The sequence below is a fragment of the Rana temporaria genome, chromosome 10 (genome assembly GCF_905171775.1).
Source record: "Rana temporaria chromosome 10, aRanTem1.1, whole genome shotgun sequence".
In the NCBI taxonomy this organism is placed as follows: domain Eukaryota; kingdom Metazoa; phylum Chordata; class Amphibia; order Anura; family Ranidae; genus Rana; species Rana temporaria.
In genome coordinates this window covers 55,627,410-55,646,509 of record NC_053498.1, presented here as the reverse complement: position 1 = coordinate 55,646,509, position 19,100 = coordinate 55,627,410, and positions in this window count along the sequence as shown.

The window sequence follows — 19,100 nt, the reverse complement described above, 5'->3', positions numbered from 1 at the left end:
ATTAGGGTAACTCAATATGCTGATCCCAAAAACAAACCAGCGGCTCCTGCGGGGATAGCGCTACAATAAAAAGAAATGAAAATATTAGTAGCTCAGTTTTAGCGAGATTTAGTTTAAGGAAGTGATGCGACATCCATGCTGAGGTGTCAGTTAGTAAGTTAGTAATGCGAGAGGAGACTGAAGGAGCGAGGTGAGGATTGTATTATATTGTACATTGAATCATATTATAAACATTGTATTATATTATGTATTATAACTGTATTGTCTCCCTTTTAATATTGTAAAGCGCTGCGTAAACTGTTGGGGCTATTTAAACCCTGTATAATAATAATGTCTAATTTATAGTTTGGTGCTATATTTTTGCATTTGTTACCCTTTTTTTCAGAACCCCTCTGGCGCCAACTGCTGGCCAGGGATGGCATTAAAGTGTCGGAGACTACTCACTGCGCCTCCACCAAGTCCTCGAACACCTTACTTTCGCATCTTTAGTTTTTTTTTTTACTCTCTCTTATATTTGCATGGTATTCCTTTGACTAACCATTTACTTAGGTCCTGCATTAATGTAGAAATATCTACACACCTGGACCTCAAACCCAGTCACCCCCGTATCTTGTGTAGTGCTCATTACTTCCTACCTGCACCCCTCACCACCCCCCCCTCCCTCATACTTGAATCCCCCTTCGCCCCCCTAGAGAGGTACCCTCTGTCCCCAAGGTCTATAGTGAGTCGATAACTAATTCCTTCCAGATCCAACGATTGCCTCCCTTAATGTCCTAACGCTCAATGTTCAAGGCCTCAATTTTCCCGCTAAACAAAATAAAGCCTTTCGCGCATTTTCAGCACTCTCATACCAAGTGGTTTGTCTTTAGGAGACACACTTTTCTTTGAACTCTACCCCCAAATCCTTTGTCCGACAATATCCTCAAGTGTACATGGCCTCAGCCCCCACTAAAAAAAGGGGGTCCTTATCGCATTCCACCAAACCACACCTTTCACACCCTTGGCGGAAATCAGAGTCCCAGAAGGCCGCTCCCTAATACTTCCTGGCAATCTCTTAGACATTTAAATTACAATATCCTGCTACTATGCTCCCAATAAAATCGGGTCTCCTTTCTCTCCCATTTGCTATCTGTAGTGAATTTGCATACAAGAGGAATGCTCCTACTTTGTGGTGGCTCAAACTAGACTATTTATCCTTTTTTGGACAAATCCCCTACCCACATAAAACTCAGCGTCCTTCCATTTCAAAAACTCTTGAACCAATATTCTCTAATAGACACCTGGAGGGAAGAGAAATAGGCTAGATGCCAATATACACACTACTCCCACCTCCATAAACAGTTCTCCCGGATAGACCACATTCTGAATAATGTTAGCACCTCCCCACTCGTTCTGACCTTGCACCTTGTTTACAAAGCGGTCATTACCTCTTTCTCGTCTTTAATCCCTAGACCTAATCAACATACCTGGACTATTAACGACAGTTTAATGGCAAATTCAACACAACACAAGACATTGAAAGTGCCATTAAAGACTACCTAAATAACAACTGCACGCCAGATATCTCTACTCTAATCCTATGGGAGGTGCATTAACCTGTCATTAGAGGGATATGCATCAGCCGAGTGTCACATATGCGCAAAGAAAAGCCTCTTTAACATAAATGTCTGGAAGAAGTCTTCTACAAGGCCTCAGAAGCAATCCAAATAACTTCCTCACAGTTAATAAAATGTTCTCACGAAAAAAGCATGTTTAGAACTAGATCCCTTCCTGACAGAGTCTGCGGAAAAGCGTCTCAGTAGATCGCAACATACTCTATACATTAAAGCGAACAAACCAGATACATTTTTGGCCCTGGCACTCCGCAAAGCTGACTATACCCCGAAACCTAGTTTGAAACTAACTAAAGACTCCTAGTCCAGTAATCCCAATAAGATCTTACCGAATTCCATAGATGTCTTTCCATCCTATATAAAGATTCCACCACACTCGACCAGCCCCAACTGGGCTGTTTGAATTAGTTTGAAACTAACCAAAGACTCCTATTCCAGTAATCCCAATAAGATCTTACAAGAATCCCGTAGATGTCTTTCCATTCTATATAAAGATTCCACCACACTCAACCAGCCCCAACTGGATGACCTCCTCTTTTCTACTTTCAGGTCAATCCTTCCAAACTGAATCCCTCACATTAGCATTTTCCATGATCCCTAAACCCAACACAGACGATACCATTGGTCTAATTTTAGACCGAAATCTATTCTCAATCTGCGTATTAAACTACTGGCCAAGATTCTCTTCACTCGTATAAACGTGTTCATTGGCAATCTTATCCACCAAGACTAGAAGGGGTTCATCCCCTCAAGCCAAGCAGGCAATAATATTAGATGAGTCACACTACTAGCCTATACCGGCCGTACCCGCCACATCCCAACCTGCTTAATTTCTCTTGATATACGCAAAGCATTTGACACGCTGTCCTGGTCATACCTTCCCTCCATCTTACGCCATTGGGGGTTCGGCTCCCACTTCTTACAATGGGTCTCTGCCCTATACCAAAACCCCAAAGCCTATGTAACCTACTATGGATTCATGTGTGAAAGCCTGGAAAGCCTGGGTTCCCCATTCGTCTAGCAGGGCGGATCAGATAACAGTCGGCGGGAAACAGGCAGGCGGTCCATTTCCATCTGACCGCCTCATAGAGAACTGTGCAGGCTGTGTGCAGGCTATGCAGAGTGGACACAGATCTGTCATCCACCTGCTCGGCAGGGATAAGCAGACAGATCCACTGCTGGATCACCAGATAAAAATAAAAGAATGAAAGCCCCCCCCCCCCCCCCAAAAAAGGCAACCATCACATCAAGAGAATTGGTAAGCTGCAATTTAATACATGTTGGCTTTTGGGTTAAATTCTACTTTAGATATCTGTTCTGGAGGTTCCATTACATGTACTTTTTATTATCATTCTACTCTACAGCATAGATGTGGAGAATATACAAGAAAAACTAATAGAACATTTGTTTTTGTAAGAGTCATGTTTTGAATCCTTTTAAGGTCCTCATCAGGGTCTGTGAATATTTGAATTACCAAATACTAACTGAAAAAAAATACAGCATCACACAAAAGTAAGTACACCCCTCACATTTTTGTAAATATTTTTTCATGTGACAACACTGAAGAAATTACACTTTGCTACATAAATTTGCTGTCCCCTCAAAATAACTCAACATACAGAAAATAATGTCTAAATGGCTGGCAACAAAAGTGAGAAAACCCCTAAATGAAAATGTTCGAATTGGGCCCAAAGTGTCAATATTTTGTGTGGTATGTATGTATGTAAATGCAAGAAACTTGCGCACTGCTATGTGAAACCTCAAATCAGTATTAATTAGTACTATTGTGAACAGCTGCAACCACTAGGGAGTGCGCTCAAAACACTAACAAAAATATTTAAACAAAGATACGGTAATGATGCGCTTATTCAATAAAAAAACAACAATCATGAATTGCATCAGACAAAAATAAGGACGAATGAATAAAATTGAGTAACATTTTTATAAAGTGAAGAAACGTGGAACAAAGTAATAAATGAATGAATAAATTCCAAGAATAAATATAGTATATATATATAGTCCAGTGTAGAAAATGGTAAAACAGTGTCCAAGTGCAAAAATATAAGAATATATGGATGTCAAATTAGTCCACTTGATAAAGGAGAAACCAACTCCAATGGCAGAGGAGTTCAGACAGAAAAAGCCACCACCAGTAAGTGTATAGATTAGCCGCTCACCTTCAGATATGACCAAAAGTTCAAATAAAGCTCAATGAAACCCAGCTGGTATGTCTATGCAGACACCCTCCGGTCTTATGCCTTCATCCTCAAACACCACTTCTCATATAATCATAGGGTCAAAGAAACATCAGATCTCCAATAAAGGTTGCAATAGGTCTGTAGGAACTCACTCCAATAACGTGCCTCTTGCACAACCGTCACTCAGATAGAACAAAAATATCCATAGTGCAATAATGCAAATTTAAAAATACTGTAACAATTGTAACGTTCGGGGCTATAGCTCGGTGGGATTAAGTGCACAAACCGTTCGACCTGAACATAAAAAGGCTTTTATTCATAGGTCAACAAAAAATAAGGCTTTTCTCAGCACACAAGGAAAACTATAAACAAAAAGTCCGCTTAGCTTCAGCATTAAATAAAGTCTGCTTATCTTCAGCACCAAAAAGTAAGTCAAAAACAAAACACATACAGTTCGTTGGTAGCCGGGTCTTCACCCCCTGTATTCCAAAAGTCCTCACTGTATTGTGAACAGCAGCTATCAGACTCCCAGCTTGTCCTCACAGGTGCAATCTCCACACTCCTCCACACACCTCCACCATCACTTCCTGTTTAAATGGGTGGTTCTCTGGGAGTGTTAACACCTTGTGTGCTGGCTCTTCAGTGTTTAGGAGTGGAGGCTCTTTCCCACCCAAATAGCACTTTAGAGCCTCCAGAATTCCAGGCCCCAAATTACTCTATCAAAACAGATAGAACTGCGAGCCAGTCCTCTCTGGATTAATTCTTACCTGGAATCCTTCACCCACTTTGGGTGACCCCCTGAACACTCTTCTCGCTATTTAAAGGGACCATAGCCCAAATAGTGGTGCTGTATAGCACCCGTCCAGGACCCAACCCTGGCGTCCTGTACATATCCCCCCCCTCTGCCTCAACGCGGAGGTGTTGGAGGCACCAGTAGACACCATACAATGGACACGGGAGAGGGCATCGGCATTCTGATGTTGTCTCCCGGGTCTGTGCTCTACCACAAAATTGAACTCCTGGAGAGAAAGGAACCACCTTGTTACCCTGGCATTGGTGTGCTTGTTTTGTCTCATCCACGTAAGGGGAGCGTGGTCTGACACCAAGCGAAACTTCCTACCCAGGAGGAAATATCGTAGGGAGTCTAAAGCCCACTTGATGGCCAGACACTCCCGTTCCACCACTGCGTAGTTTCTCTCAGCTGAGGTCAGCTTCCTGCTAAGAAAAACCACGGGGTGCTCCTCTCCATTGATTTCCTGAGACAGGACCGCTCCCAACCCTTCACTGGAAGCATCTGTCTGCACTACAAAATCTTTTTTAAAATCTGGAGCTACAAGCACCGGATCTAGGCACAAAGCTGTCTTAAGCTTTTGAAAAGCTGTCTCGGCCTCGGCGTTCCACTTTATCATCACTGACTTTCTACCTTTGGTCAAGTCAGTCAGCGGTGCAGCAATAGTGGCGAAGTTGGGGACAAACCTCCTATAATAGCCAACTATGCCCAAAAACGCTCTGACCCGCTTCTTGGTTACGGGACGGGGCCAGTCCTGTATAGCCTCCACCTTATTCATTTGGGGCTTCACCAGCCCTCTACCCACAATATACCCTAGGTATTTTGCTTCCTCCATCCCAATGGCACACTTCTCTGGATTGATGGTGAATCCTGCTCTTCTCAAGGAGTCTACGACTGCCTGAACCCGGGGAAGGTGGGACTCCCAATCAGTGCTGAAGATGACTATGTCATCTAGATAGACCGAAGCGTACCGTTGGTGTGAACGCAGAGTTTTGTCCATGGCCCTTTGGAATGTGGCGGGGGCTGAGTGTAGACCAAACGGCATCCTTTTATATTGGAAGTGGCCTTCCGGGGTAGAGAAGGCCGTTTTCTCCCTGGCTTCCTTAGTCAGGGGGATCTGCCAGTACCCTTTTGTGAGGTCCAGCGTGGTGATGTACCTGGCAGGACCTAACCTCTCAATCAGCTCATCTACCCGTGGCATGGGATATGCGTCAAACTTGGAGACTTCATTAAGTTTTCTGAAGTCGTTGCAGAAGCGGAGGGTGCCGTTGGGCTTGGGTACCAACACGATTGGACTTGACCACTCGCTCTGCGACTCTTCAATGACTCCAAGCTCGAACATTCTTTTAACCTCTTCTAACACTGCCACCCTATGAGCTTCTGGGATACGGTAAGGCCTTAATCGGATTTTTACATTCGGCTCGGTCACAATGTCATGCTCGATGACATTGGTGCGACCGGGCAACTCTGAAAACATATCCTTATTTCTTTGTAAAAATTCTTTTGTTTGCTGGGTTTGGGGCCTAGTCAGGGTAGCAGCAACCTGCACCAGGTCGATCCCTGCATGGTCCCCTGACTGTACCCCTACTACCGCGGACACTTGTTCTCTGTCTCTCCAGGGTTTCAATAAATTAACATGATAGATCTGGTATGGTTTTCTTTTTCCTGGCTGGTGTACCTTGTAGTCCACCTCACCGACTTTCTCTACCACCTCAAACGGGCCTTGCCACTTGGCCAAGAATTTACTCTCTACCGTGGGTATTAGAACAGCCACCCGGTCTCCTACTTGGAACTGTCTAATTTTAGCCGACCTGTTATACACTCTTCTTTGGGCATCCTGAGCCTTCTGCATGTGCTCCCTCACCAGCGGCATCACCTTAGCCACTCTCTCTCGCATTTGAGAGATATGCTCCACCACCGTTTTATGCGGTGAGGACTCACTTTCCCATGTCTCTTTTACCAGATCGAGTAATCCCCGGGGCCTTCGTCCATACACTAATTCAAATGGTGAGAAGCCCGTGGATGCTTGTGGAACCTCCCGGATAGCAAACAACAGAGCAGGGAGTAGCATATCCCAATCCTTACCATCTTTCTGGACTACTCTTTTCAACATGGACTTTAGGGTTTTATTAAACCTCTCAACCAGGCCATCGGTCTGAGGGTGATAGACGGACGTCCGCAACTGCTTAATTTGGAACAGTTTGCACAATTCCGCAATCACCTTTGACATAAAAGGGGTACCCTGATCCGTCAGTATCTCTTTGGGGAACCCAGTTCGTGAGAACATTTGAAACAATTCCCTGGCAATGGCCTTAGAGGAGACTTTCCTCAAAGGGATGGCTTCTGGATACCTAGTTGCATAATCTAGGATTACCAATATGTATTGGTGCCCCCGGGCCAATTTTACCAGGGGTCCCACCAGATCCATAGCGATTCGCTCAAACGGGACCTCAATAATTGGCAAGGGTACCAGAGGATTTCTATAGTGGGACACTGGGGCGGTTAACTGGCAAATGGGACAAGACGCACAATACCTTTTAACCTCGGCTTTCAGCCCTGGCCAGTAAAACCGGTCGGTTATCCTGGCCTCTGTTTTCTCCGCCCCCAGGTGTCCTCCCAGTGCATCGTTGTGGGCCAGATCAAGGAGCATCCGTCTATACGGTTGGGGAACCAGCAACTGCTCTACAGTTTCCCCTCGGCTCTCAGCCACTCGATACACCAAGTCCCCCTTCAATGCAAAGTGAGGAAACCTCTGATCTGCGCCTGGCATTTGTGAGACCCCACCAATAACAGAAACCTGCTCTCGAGCATTGATCAATGTAGGGTCCTGTAATTGGGCGGTGCCGAACGCACCCCTGGATATATCCAGGTCTGGATGTACTGGCCTTGAGGATGCTTCCCCTTCCCCCTCCTCAACCTGGGAGAGCTCCTCATCATCCTCCCCCAGCATAACTTGCAATGGGAAGACTTCCCCCCCCCTCAGAGATCAACTCGGTTTCTAGACCTGGGACAGGGGCATTATCCTCCATATTAGCATTCTCTGCAGTTTCATTATTGGTGATAGGTGTCTCCATATCGGAGGGGTATGTTGGGGAGGTTTCAGGTTCGGACCCCTCAGACCCTGTCCCTTCCAGGTCCAGTGTCCCCAGTTCTCCTGGCAGCCCCATCTGTACCTGGGTCCATAGTTCCAGAAATAGTGGACAGTCCCGCCCCACTATGATGTCATGAATTAAACTTTTTACCACCCCAACCTCCTGTGTAACTGAGGCATGGCCATAGGAAACAGTCACCGGGACCAAGGGGTACTCCTTGGTGTCCCCATGGATACACACTACCCGTAGTGTCTTGGTTACTGGCCCAAGCCTCCCAAGTACCCTGGCATGTACTAGTGTTACCATGCTACCGGAGTCCAGTAGAGCCCTGGCAGGAAGGTGGTTCACCCACACTTCACACTCAAACCGTCCTGCAGCCAGATCGAGATGAGTGGCACACACACTTTGCACATAGAAGGAGCTTCTCCGACCAATCCCGCAGTCCATAGGCTCCTCCTGCAGTGGGCATTGTGCCCGGGTATGCCCCCAGGACCGACATCGCCAACATTGTATGTCTCCCATCTTTGGTACAGGAACCGACCTCCATGGTTCTAAGGCAGATGGTGTAAACCTGCGGACGCCAACATCTGGCAAGGCTTTTCTCCTCAGGTTGGTGGCTGGTCTGGGTGTCCTTAGCGTGGCTTCTCGACGCTTGGCAGGCCCAAGCAGGTCCTCCACCACGGTATACCGTTCAACCAGCTCGATCAGCTGGTCAGCATTAGTAGGGTTTCCATGGCTTACCCAGCGCTGTAGGTCATCTTGTAGGGACCGTAGGTACCGGTCCATCACCACTCGTTCCACCATTTGTGGACCTGACAACTTTTCTGGCTGCAGCCATTTTTTAACTAACTGAATTAGTTCATGCATCTGGGACCTGGGTGGTTGGTCCGATTTGTACCGCCAGCGATGCACCCTCTGAGCCCGGACAGCTGTGGTCACTCCCAGGCGGGCCAGGATTTCAGCTTTTAGACGTTCATAGTCTTTGATGTGCTCAGCTGGGAGGTCAAAATAGGCCTTTTGCGGGTCACAAGTGAGAAAAGGCGATATAATGCCGGCCCATTGGTCCCGGGGCCACGCTTCTCTCTCTGCTATCCTTTCAAAGGTGGTAAGAAAGGCTTCCACGTCATCGCTGGGTGTTAGTTTCTGCAAAAAATGGCTGGCTCTAACAGACACTGGGTTGCTAACGGCAACGACCGCTTGCGCTTGTCCCTGAGCCAGCTGCTGTACGGCCTCCTGCAAGGCAGCCACCTGTGCTTGAGTGGACTCCTGCTGGGCCGTAAACTGGGCGGATAGCAGCCGTGTATTTTCCTGCTGCGCAGCTATAGCCTGTGCCAGGGCCTGCTGCTGCTGAGCCATTGCTTCCTCATGGCGACGGTTTGACTCTGCTGACGCTTGCTGCTGGGCCACAGTGGCTTGTGCCAAAGCCTTAACGACCTCCTCCATGCCTTTGTCTGCTGTTTGTAACGCCTGGGCTGACTTCACCCAAGACATGCCATAAGTATACTGTCTCTTTAAATGTCAGTTTTTAAACGGTTTTTGCGGATGCAAATGCACTTTGCCCGCATTCGACACCAGTTGTAACGTTCGGGGCTATAGCTTGGTGGGATTAAGTGCACAAACCGTTCGACCTGAACATAAAAAGGCTTTTATTCATAGGTCAACAAAAAATAAGGCTTTTCTCAGCACACAAGGAAAACTATAAACAAAAAGTCCGCTTAGCTTCAGCATTAAATAAAGTCTGCTTATCTTCAGCACCAAAAAGTAAGTCAAAAACAAAACACATACAGTTCGTTGGTAGCCGGGTCTTCACCCCCTGTATTCCAAAAGTCCTCACTGTATTGTGAACAGCAGCTATCAGACTCCCAGCTTGTCCTCACAGGTGCAATCTCCACACTCCTCCACACACCTCCACCATCACTTCCTGTTTAAATGGGTGGTTCTCTGGGAGTGTTAACACCTTGTGTGCTGGCTCTTCAGTGTTTAGGAGTGGAGGCTCTTTCCCACCCAAATAGCACTTTAGAGCCTCCAGAATTCCAGGCCCCAAATTACTCTATCAAAACAGATAGAACTGCGAGCCAGTCCTCTCTGGATTAATTCTTACCTGGAATCCTTCACCCACTTTGGGTGACCCCCTGAACACTCTTCCCGCTATTTAAAGGGACCATAGCCCAAATAGTGGTGCTGTATAGCACCCGTCCAGGACCCAACCCTGGCGTCCTGTACATAATTTATTCAATAACTGCTTTCATAGAGGTAAGGTAACATCCGCAGTACCATTATTTTTCAGCACTGCCTTAACCCTCTTGGGAATGAAGTTCACCAGAGCTTCACAGGTTGCCACTGGAGTCTTCTTCCACCCCTCCATGACGACATCACGGAGCTGGTGGATGTTAGAGACCTTGCGCTCCTCCACCTTCTTTTTGAGCATGCCCCACAGATGCTAAATAGGGTTTAGGTCTAGAGACGTGCTTGGCCAGTCCATCACTTTTACCCTCAGCTTCTTTAGCAAAGCAGTGGTAGTCTTGGAGGTGTGTTTGGGGTCATTATGATGTTGGAATACTGCCCTGTGGCCCAGTCTCCGAAGGGAGGGGATTGTGCTCTGCTTCAGTATGTCACAGTACATGTTGTCATTCATGGTTCCCTCAATGAACTGTAGCTCCCCAGTGCTGGCAGCACTCATGCAGCCCCAGACCATGAGACTCCCACCACCATGCTTGACTGTAGACAAGACACACTTGTGTTTGTGCTCCTCAACTGGTTGCCGCCACACACACTTGACACCATCTAAACCATGGGTGCTCAACCTGTGTCCCATCATACCTCTGCCTTTGGGAGTCATGGTTGTAACTGTCAGTGGCTTGCAATGCCTCATGGGACTTGTAGTTCCGCAACAGCTGGAGGGCCAAAGGTTGAGCACCCATGATCTAAACCAAATAAGATTATCTTGGTCTCATCAGACCACATGATGTGGTTCCAGTAATCCATGTCCTTGGTCTGCTTGTCTTTAGCAAACTTTTTGAGGGCTTTCTTGTGCATCATCTTAAGAAGAGGCTTCCTTCTGGGACGACAGCCATGCAGACCAATTTGATGCAGTGTGGGGTGTATGGTCTGAGCACTGACAGGCTGACCCTCCCACCCCTTCAACCTCTGCAGCAATGTGGGCAGCACTTATACATCTATTTCCCAAAGACAACCTCTGGATATGACGCTGAGCACGTGCACTTAACTTCCTTGGTCGACCATGGCGAGGCCTGTTCTGAGTGGAACCTGTCCTGTTGAAAAGTATAATTTCTTCAGTGTTGTCACGTGAAAAGATAGAATTATTATTATTGTTATTGTACAGGATTTATATAGGGCCAACAGTTTGCGCAGCGCTTTACAACATCAGGGAATATAATAAAACATTTACAAAAATGTGAGAGGTGTAATCACTTTTGTGAGATACTGTATAGTTTGATATTGACTGCTTCGTTGATTTTTTTTATTCTTTATTAAAAAAAAAATCCAAAGATACAAGGGTCACAATATATCAATAAATGTCTCTTAATAGAATACATTACAGAAATCAATATAGCAAAAAAATGAAATGTGCATAATCTGTGATAGCACTGCCCAATGGTAGACAATCAATAATTAATAAGCAAAAAAAAAGTGACTACCATACATGAATCACCAGAAAATGTGTGCTAAACAAACAATAACCATCAAAGTGTTGTATGATGAAAAAGATATAAAAAATATATATAATGAATTATATAAAGCGTCCCAACAGTCCACACATAAAGTGCTCTAAGCGTGTGTCTTCATACTAAAAAAAAAAAAAAACATGCAGGTAGCTCTTTAAATTTCAATAAGTGCTCCACCATATCATCAACATTAGGACAAGACCCACAAATGGGCCAACACAGCATAAAGGAAATCAATCATATACAACAGATGGTAGGTCCTCTGCATGCTTCCTCCTCAGATGGTAAAGCTTCCCGGGATATGATAACTCCATAGAGCTCTCAGAATAAAGGAAACAAATCTCCAATAGTGCAGTATTGTGGTTAACAAGCATACAAAAGTACCAACCAAGCTTAGGAAAGTCGCTCACATTTATTTAATTAAAAACAAGCAAAGTAGTATAACAAAACATCAAACAAGATCTCACAGCATCCAGATAGTGACACATGCAGCCTGGATTCACCAGAATGGGAAGTTACGATAAATATCCTTAATGGTAGCACCAATGGCAGTAAAAGCTGAGTTGGGAAGGGTTAGAACACCTGTCAGGGATTTAGGACTGTCTGTGACCAACGCTAAGGAAAAATCTCTCCATCAGAGCACATGCAGCTGTAAAAACTTGACAGAGCTGCTAATATTTTGCCTCTGCAATAATCACAAGCATGACCTTGATAAGCTCTGTTTTGGTTTTAGGCCCCATGTACACGAGACGCTGGTAAACACGAGTTCAGAGGCATTTGGACAGCTTTTTCAACTACCCCTGAACACATTCAATGTTATCCTATGTGTCCATGCACACAGTCACGTTTTTCTGTGTTTTTCGGCAGTTGTGTTTATGCTCATTTATGCTCGTTTTTTCAGAAGCAAAATGTTTTCGCGTTTCAGACGCAAATCGCGGCAAAACGCCGCTATAAGCGGCAAAACGCGGTACCGAGGTGACCTATTTTTTTACATTAGAAATCTCAAAAATGATGGCAAATGATGAAAAACCATAAAAAAACATAAAAAATATGTAATTGCTTGTATTGCAAAGTGGACAATCCACAACTTGTGGTAGGTGACGTGGCCAGGTGATGTGGCAGGTGACGTGGCCAGTGGACAATCCACAACTTGTGACAGGTGACATGGCCAGGTGACATGGCAAGTGTACAATCCACAACTTGTGGTAGGTGACGTGGCCAGGTGATATGGCAGATGACGTGGCCAGGTCACGTGGCCATTGGACAATCCACAACTTGTGGCAGGTGACATGGCCAGGTGACGTGGCAGGTGACTTTGCCAGGTCATGTGGCAAGTGGACAATCCACAAATTGTGGCAGGTGATGTGGCCAGGTGACATGGCCTGGTGACGTGGCAAGTGGACAATCCACAACTTGTGGCAGGTGATGTGGCAGGTGATGTGGCCAGGTGACATGGCCTGGTGATGTGGCAAGTGGACAATCCACTACTTGTGGCAGGTGACGTGGCAAGTGACATGCCAGGTGATGTGGCAAGTGAGCAATCCACAACTTGTGGCAGGTGACGTGCCAGGTGATGTGAACAGGTGATGTGGCAGGTGACATGGCCAGGTGACGTGGCAAGTGGACAATCCGCAACTTGTGGCAGGTGACGTGGCAAGTGGACAATCCACAACTTGTGGCAGGTGACGTGGCCAGGTGATTTGGCAAGTGGATAATCCACAACTTGTGGCAAGTGACGTGGCCAGGTGACATGGCCAGGTAACGTGGCAAGTGGACAATCCACAACTTGTGGCAGGTGACGTGGCAAGTGGACAATTCACAACTTGTGGCAGGTGATGTGGCCAGTTGACATGGCAGGTGACGTGGCCAGTTGACGTGGCAGGTGATGTGGCCAGTGGACAATCCACAACTTGTGGCAGATGTGGCAGGTGACGTGGCCAGGTGATGTGGCAGGTGACGTGGCCAGGTGACGTGGCAAGTGGACAATCCACAACTTGTGGCAGGTGACGTGGCCAGGTGACATGGCCAGGTGACATGGCAGGTGACGTGGCCAGTGGACAATCCACAACTTGTGGCAGGTGATGTGGCCAGGTGATTTGGCAAGTGGATAATCCACTTTTTCACAGGTGACGTGGCAAGTGGACAATCCACAACTTGTGGCAGGTGTCGTTGTCAGGTGACGTGGCACGTGGACAATCCACAACTTGTGGCAGGTGACGTGGCCAGGCGACATGGCAAGTGGACAATCCACAACTTGTGGCAGGTGACGTGGCCAGGTGACATGGCAGGTGACGTGGCCAGGTGACGTGGCCAGTGGACAATCCACAACTTGTGGCAGGTGACGTGGCCAGGTCACGTTGCAGATGACGTGGCAAGTGGACAGTTCACAACTTGAGGCAGGTGATGTGGCAAGTGGACAATCCACAACTTGTGGCAGGTGACGCGGCCAGTTGACATGGCAGGTGACGTGGCCAGTGGACAATCCACAACCTGTGGCAGGTGGCGTGGCCAGCTGACGTGGCAGATGATGTGGCAAGTGGACAATCCACAACTTGTGGCAGGTGGCGTGGCCAGGTGACGTAGCAGGTAACGTGTAGAGGTCGACCGATATATCGGTCGGCCGATATATCGGCCGATATTTGGCCATTTTTAAGAAATCGGCATCGGCCGATTATTGTAAAAAAATCGGCCGATTTTCGGCTGCCGCGCTAAAACCCCGCTCCACCTACAGCAGCACGAGAAATGAATCCTTCAGCCACGCTGCTGGTAGCCTGCGCGCCGGCCCCGCCCCCCCTTACCTCGGCGGGCTGTACTGTAGCAGAAAGCAAACTTGTCACAAGCCCGAGCAGCTGCAGTACAAGTTGTCTGCGCAAAGAGATCACAAAAGCTTCCTGCATGCTGGGACGTTGGCGGGATTACTGAACATGGGCTCTAGGCTACGGCTCCAGCCGTAGCCTAGAGCCCATGTTCAGTAATCCCGCCACCGTCCCAGCATGCAGGAAGCTTTTGTGATCTCTTCGCGCAGACAACTACTGCAGCTGCTCAGGCTTGTGACAAGTTTGCTTTCTGCTACAGCCCGCCGAGGTAAGGGGGGGCGGGGCCGGCGCGCAGGCTACCAGCAGCGTGGCTGAAGGATTCATTTCTCGTGCTGCTGGAGACTGGGGTAATGTACAGTATTCCTATTACCTCTGATAGGTGCCTCGGCTCTCTAGTGATTGTACATAGTACTCCAACTCACGTGGGAGCTCACAGGTGTCATCCAATGGGCAGTGCTGGAGGGAACAGTGTGTACATGTCAGAGCACACCCCTCTCCTGTATACACACTCATTTTATATATATATATCCATCCCCACCCACGGCCAGCTCCATCCATCCACCCCCCTCTACAAAGCATCTCCCACCCACGGCCAGCTCCATCCATCCATCCCCCTTCACAATGCATCCCCCACCCACGGCCAGCTGCATCCATCCATCCCCCTTCACAATGCATCCCCCTTCACAATGCATCCCCCACCCACGGCCAGCTGCATCCATCCATCCCCCTTCACAATGCATCCCCCACCCACGGCCAGCTTCATCCATCCATCCCCCTTCACAATACATCCCCCACCCACGGCCAGCTGCATCCATCCATCCCCCTTCACAATACATCCCCCACCCACGGCCAGCTCCATCCATCCATCCCCCTTCACAATGCATCCCCCACCCACGGCCAGCTGCATCCATCCATCCCCCTTCACAATACATCCCCCACCCACGGCCAGCTGCATCCATCCATCCCCCTTCACAATGCATCCCCCACCCACGGCCAGCTGCATCCATCCATCCCCCTTCACAATACATCCCCCACCCACGGCCAGCTGCATCCATCCATCCCCCTTCACAATGCATCCCCCACCCACGGCCAGCTGCATCCATCCATCCCCCTTCACAACACATCCACCGCCAGCACCATCCATCTATCCCCCTCCACAACACATCCCCCACCCACACCCAGCACCATTCATCCATCCCCCTCCACAATGCATCCCCCACGCACAGCCAGCACCATCTTTCCCCCTCCACAACGCATCTCCCACCCACGCCCAGCACCATCCATCCTCCTCCACAATGCATCCCAATCCAAAAATCGGCCCAAAATATCGGCCGCAAAAATCGGCCTCATATATCGGCCATCGGCTGCCCCGATTTCTAAATATCGGCATCGGCATCGGCCAGAGAAAAACCCATATCGGTCGACCTCTAGTAACGTGGCCAGTGGACAAGCCACAACTTGTGGCCAGTTGACGTGGCAGGTGACACGCTAAATACACGTACACTGCTGCTCTCTCAGCTGCTACTCACTCTGGTCTCACAAAATGGCTGAAATGGTTAAATAATACTGTTTTTTGAGCTTAGGGAGGGTCTTATGATGTTTCTTAACCAAACGCTTATAAACGCAAATGCGGTAAAACGCCGCGAAATTCGCTGGAAAAACGGGCGTTTTAAACGCCGGTTTTTGCGTTTGAAAACGTGTGTTTAGATGAGTTTGCATCTGCGTCTCGTGTGCATGGGGCCTTAAAAGTGCAAATAATAATACAATAGTAGTACAATAATAATTATGTAAACGTTGTCACCCTTTCATCTTTGTCACAATCTTTCCCACTATTAATGTTACTGATTATATAAAGGGTTGGCACACATGCACTTGTGCCAAAGTGGCCAAAAATCTATTTTCAGCAGCAGCCGAAATATTGGTTACATGCCTACTAAATTTTTCAATATTTCTCATCAAGGCCTCATGTACATTGGGTATTTAGCCCAGTGCATGGGGCCCTGGCATTTAGCTGCAGCTGGAGAGCACAAGCACACCATCCAGCCCTGTCAAACTCTATGAGCGTTTTACAGCTGTTTCAGCTGGGTGGTGCACTCAGTGGTACTTCCTTTAGGGCAGAATGCATCCAGGAATGAATGCCACAAACACTGATGTCTTGTGATCATTCTGGTCATTTGTCCCTGAGTGCAGCCACAGCTTAATGCCAGAGTTTTATGCACCTGGGCACCTGTGGCCTGAAGCAAAGTAAAGTTTGTTAACCACTTATAGCCGGCCCTTTAAGGGGTTTAGTATTCCGGGAAGCTTTGCTTACTGTCATGTGACCACCGGCAGTCACATGATCTGAAAGCTACCAATAGCATGCTGCGAACGGGAGCATTTTAGTTAGCTGCTGGCAACTGTGCTGGGAGCGCGCAGGGCATGCGCTCTCGGCACAGCTGTACTGGCACTATGGCATGCAAATATGCAGCCTCTCTGCAGCCTGCCTATAGTGTAGCAAGTTTACCAAATGAATTGCTATGTTTGAAAGAAGGTGGTCTTTTCTCTGCTTTTGAATCTACATATATATATATTTACATATATATTACATATACATCTACATATATCTACATATTTGTGCAAAAAGATTTTTTCACACCTAAAGACAATGTTATGTTCATCTTACAACAGATAATTCAGAATCATGAGTGCAGCTACACATTCAGCGCAACAAATTTAATTATTATTGCATTACATGCCCAGAACCAGTTTCTCTTTAGTGTGTTTACAAGCTTAGCCTCTCTATACCTCTGCGCTGCTTCCCTGATTTTCAGGAAGTTCACATTTAATCGAATCCCTCATTCCTCAGGACTACGCGTCTCTTAAATCATAGCACCACTGCGCAATGTGCGCATGTGCAGTCCTTGCAAGCCACTTTCAATAATCTGCAAAAGGCATGTCTATTGGTCTCAGGCTGCCCCCATGTTTGTTGACGTAGGAAGTGTCATGATGTTATCCCAGGAGAAAGCATGTAGGGGTGGCCCCAGTGGGGGCTCCATAGGGCCCTGCAAGCCAAGGAGTCACCCCTACAACAGAAGTTGACGCCACTTGGGGGACAGACTGAAAAGAAGGGAAGAAGAAAAAAATTGCCAGAATAAGCTGAAGACAAGGTAAGTCCTACCTAAAGCATCTACCATGTGCAATATACTTAAAGAACCATGTTTAATATTCCTTTAACATCCTGCAGGCCAGACATAGCTCAACTAAGAAGTGAAAGACAGGAACAAGAATCACACTAAAACTAAGTCCAGTTTACTTTTCTGTACATCAGTGCATGTTAATAGTAAATATGAACATGTTTTGTGTGTGCACCAGTAATACTATTTTTTACAAGTTTAACTTGCCATTAGCAGCACAACTATGAGTGTAAAAATTGAAAATAACCTATGTGCGTCTACAGCAAGCTATTGTTCACTGGCATGCTAGTTGTATAAGGCCTCATTGACATGGCCATAATGCACCTGTGAACATTTTACTGATCATTAATGCAAGGAACAATCGTTCCTGCTGAATGATCAGTAAATAGATACATTTTTTAATGCATAAAAATTGCCATGTTCTTTTTCTCTATGGTATATGTGTATACGCATGTCCTCAGATGCAGATTTTTGGTTATGGATCTGAACGCAATGCATGTTTACGCACCTGTGTGAATGTCTCCATTGAAAACAATGCAGCTGTATTCAGATCTTTAAATAAAAAAATGGTTGTAACTGTGTTTTTCATGGCAGTGTAAATGAGGCCTAATGCTTGTAAATTACCACTTAACATAGAAAAGATCACAGACCCTGGATTATATATTTGCTGTATGCACAGCACCATCTAGTGGTTGATGGATAGTTGCACACACCATTCAAACTGGATCACCAACAGGGCTTCAGATTTACATACTGTGGCCCTGATTCAGAAAAGAGATACGACGGCGTATCTCCTGATACGCCGTCGTATCTCTGAGTGTGGTCGGTCGTATCTATGCGTCTGATTCAGAGAATCAGTTACGCATAGATATTCCTAAGATCCGACAGGTGTAAGTGTCTTACACCGTCGTATCTTAGGCTGAAATTTCAGGCTGGCCGCTAGGTGGCGCTTCCGTATTTTTACACGAGGAATATGCAAATTAGTATTTACGCCGATTCAGAAACGAACGACCGCCCGGCGCTTTTTTTTACGTCGTTTGCGTTCGGCTTTTTCGGGCGTATAGTTACCCCTGCTATATGAGGCGTAGCTAATGTTAAGTATGGCCGTCGTTCCCGCGCCGAGTTTTGAACTTTTTACGTAGTTTGCGTAAGTCGTTCGCGAATACGGCTGGACGTAATTTACATTCACGTTGAAAGCATGACGATTTGCCGACGTCATTTGGAGCATGCGCTCTGGGATATGTCCACGGACGGCACATGCGCCGTTCGTTGAAAACTTAAAAAACGTGGGGTCAGTACTATTTTACATAGTACACACCCCCACCCAGCCGATTTTGAATTAGGCGGGCTTACGCCAGTCCAGTTACAATGCACCGCCGTAAGTTTAAGCGCAAGTTGTATGTGAATACACAACTTGCTGCTCAAACTTACGGCGGCGTAGTGTATCTGAGATATGCTACGCCCGCCTAAAGATAGGCAAAGGTATCTGAATCCGGGCCTGTATCTTTGGATATTGGATTCTGTGTATAGATGTTTGTTATTTTATTTAATTTTTCTATTGGTTGAACTAAATAGACTTGTGTCTTTTTTCAGCCTGACTAAGTAAGTAACTATGTATGATGACTGTAAATAAAAAGACTTCTGGCAGCACTTACACTCAACACAAATAAGAACAATTTATCAAATAACAGTTTATAAAGAGAAACAAACACAATAAGAGCCGGTTCACACT